Below are 3,276 nucleotides of genomic sequence, written 5' to 3'. Positions count from 1 at the left end.
GACCATATTTTGTATGAAATTTTCGAACTGCGGCCGTCAAACTTTCATTATTTTTGAAATATTGTTCAATAATGAACACACGTTGTTCTATCGTGTAACGTTCCATTTTCACTAACCCTATACTGTCAACTGTTAAATTGTTTTTTTTTGGGTTGCCAACACTTTACTGCACAAATGTCGGCAAATTTAAATCTTGCGTTAATTTTGGGACACCCTTTATATCTACGTTCCTACCACAGCTCTTACTCACTTTAAAGCCGAGGGAGCAGATGAAAAAAACATAAGACCGTAAGACGTAATCAATGAGGATATCGTAACATTAGATTCGCTACTGGCCTTATGGTCTCTACCGTGATTGGGCAGTTCGTTTACTGATTACATCTTAGGGCCATTCCACACAAACCTACATAGCCGCATAAACATATGCATAATGAAAATCATCATATTTTACATTTGCCTTTATGATAGAAATGTGATTGAATAATTTTCTTTATGCTGCTATGCAAGTTTGTGTGGAATGGCCTTTACGGTCTTATGTTTTCATATGGGCTTAACGATCGCGTTGAGTGAATAGAAGTTAGGATTGGAGGAAGTAGAACTGTTGGCAATACTGAAATTTAATCGACCGATTAGCTTCATCGGAGTTGGTGAAACCGGGCGTTATTATCGTTTTTATAAGATGAAAATTACAAAAGTAATAGCAAATTTACTAAAATATTAATAATTTCCATACCTAATGAATTTGCTCACTTTTGTTAAGGTCACTCCGTTTTCAAAACCGTATCAAGCTTCCTGAGTGAAACAATACGTCAACACGACAAAATAATATCAGCAATGATTTTATATTGATCTCACAGAAGCATATTCAAGCGTATCTTTTGACAAATAGGCAACGAATGAGTGTAAATGGGCGTGTTCAAATCGGCAAATCGGATCTGTTTGCCTAAACATTAGTTGAACCCACAAATAAAAATCAATCAAGCTCAATCATATGAACTCTCCCATTGCCCGGGATTTAGGAATGACAAAACTTGCTGTACGATAACGCCATCTAAGTAAATAATGCAGCTGAAGTGATAGTATAGTAAAAACTTAAGTATGCGGCGAATGGTAAAAGAATGAAAGAGCTCACCACTCGAGCAGAACGGATGTACGTCTCACCCGCTTCGGGCATCACCTCACTCATTTTTTGAAAAGCGTTTCCGGCTTCGACTGTGCATTTTGTTACATTATTTGTCTTAATTACATCATTACTTCATCCCATTCACCGGTTTGAGATGACCGGTGTATTACACATTAATTTTAAATTGATTTATTTACGATTCTGGCCATTTCGTGGCGAATGCCATTAATTTTGAAGAAGATTTTTCTCCTCTACGTCCTTTCCTCTCTATCCCATCATTTAACTTAAATGTCACCTTTTTCTCGCTATCTGAGCCCCTCGCCTCTCTTATCAACTTTCTCTTATTGTCTACCGTCTTTCCCCTTCCGGTTCCCTCTTCCCTGACGAGCCGCTCGCGTCTTTCGACGCTATAATCTCAACTATCTTCCTTCTCCTTACTTCGTACAAAACAATCCTACTGCTGCAAGGTTCTTATCTTCTTTATTTATATAGCTTCTATGTCACCTAATCCTGCTTGTTCACACCTAATAAACTATTTATCGCTTCTAAATTATACTTTAATACGCAATCTAATTCGCCGCTACATTCGCTTACATACATACACGCTCACGTCATCTAACCAAGTCCTCATTAAAATATTAAATGTCTTGAAATTTGCAATTTGTCTTTTTAAAAATATGTGATAGATATCTCATTTGTCACAAATGACTGATAATGTTAATAATAATACATTCTTAGTGCGTGAAAATTGTAAATGATCATGATTGCAACACTTTTACATAATATCAAAATTGGAATAAAATTAATCTTTATCGTCACCCAATATGACGGATGATACATCGCACGAGAATATTGTAAAACAATTATTTAATTACGGTAAGTTTATTTTCTCACATTATAAAATAATCGGCACACAATGATCTTACAAACTCTTAATATAAAATCAAATTTATCACACATTATATATTATATTCTACTTTATAATATACACATTTAATAATTATATCCTAATCAGTATTTTAAAAATTAAGACAAAAATTATTTTAAGTTATTTGTATAATACAATTAGGAGTAGAATGGGCTTCGGAGAAATTTCATTCAATGTGTCCTCCCAAGAAAAGAAAACCGAAAAAGGAATGTAAACCGAAGAAAACTGAAGAAGATACTGACATAGGTCCACCTTGTATGGAGCAACAACCATACATACTTCCTAGTCAAATTTGTCCTAAATCAGTTTCTTGTTGTTACATAAAAATGCAGGTATAAAACAAAAAATCAAAAGTACGCTGATATTATTATATTTTCTAAATTGATTATTGGAAAAACATGAACTTTTTCTTCATAAAAATAAATTCTTCAAATTTATTAAACAATTTTCTGCACTATTGTTATGCATTATAAATGAATAAGCCCATTGTCCTTTTTGTGTAAGAAATATATCTTATAATAGAAATTAACTGTAACTTACGAGAAAGATTAATCAAAATTAATTTAAAAAAAAAAGGTGACGAATTAGAAAACATTATTTAATACAAAGTTTTAAACACAGGCAGAGTGAAAAGACAAAATGAAAAAGATACACATGTCGAATTTCTCAACGGCATACACCACAACGCAGGATATTGGCAGCTAATATTTTATATTGTAATCACATAACAATTAAATAATAGACGTTTCGAACTTAAATTAGGTCATCTTCAGTATTACAAAAATCCTTCATCAAATTTATGTATACGAATACATTCTCACAACAATGCAACCAAAAGTTCTATATCTTGCGTTATAAAATTAATCCAAAAAGAACACATGTTAACATCGAGTTGTATTTTCTAAAGAGAATTTTAACAGAGAAGTTAATCAACTATTGTATTGTACTCTACTCCTGAGAATTTGTCTATTGTTAAACTCAGTCGAATATTCCCACCGCTCATCTTTAGTTATTTCACACATAATTTCCAGATTCTATGTACAATAACCTCCGTCAGTCTCATTAGAACGTGGTAAACTTGTTATAACGAATTAACTAATAAAGCCTTTATGTTCCTAAGAAAGATACACATGTGTAAAATAAATTCTTATCATTTTTGTAGACGTAATCATTTTGATTAGAATGTTACATATCAACATATATATATATATATATATATATATGT

General features: G+C 32.3%; 1 protein-coding gene across 1 annotated transcript in view; it reads right to left on the bottom strand.

Annotated features, from left to right (window-relative positions):
• Window positions 1-1,322, bottom strand: part of LOC108751696 (EKC/KEOPS complex subunit Tprkb-like) — a 5,306-nt gene extending 3,984 nt beyond the window's left edge. The window contains exon 1 of the mRNA XM_018492002.1: window positions 1,133-1,322. The gene's annotated coding sequence lies outside the window, so the exon portion shown is untranslated. The remainder of the gene's footprint in view (window positions 1-1,132) is intronic.
• Between the last annotated feature and the right edge of the window lie 1,954 nt (window positions 1,323-3,276).

This window comes from Trachymyrmex septentrionalis, unplaced genomic scaffold (assembly GCF_001594115.1).
Source record: "Trachymyrmex septentrionalis isolate Tsep2-gDNA-1 unplaced genomic scaffold, Tsep1.0 scaffold51, whole genome shotgun sequence".
Taxonomy (NCBI): Eukaryota; Metazoa; Arthropoda; class Insecta; order Hymenoptera; family Formicidae; genus Trachymyrmex; species Trachymyrmex septentrionalis.
The sequence above is the reverse complement of the archived record's forward strand: the minus strand, read 5'-3'. Positions and strand labels throughout refer to the sequence as shown.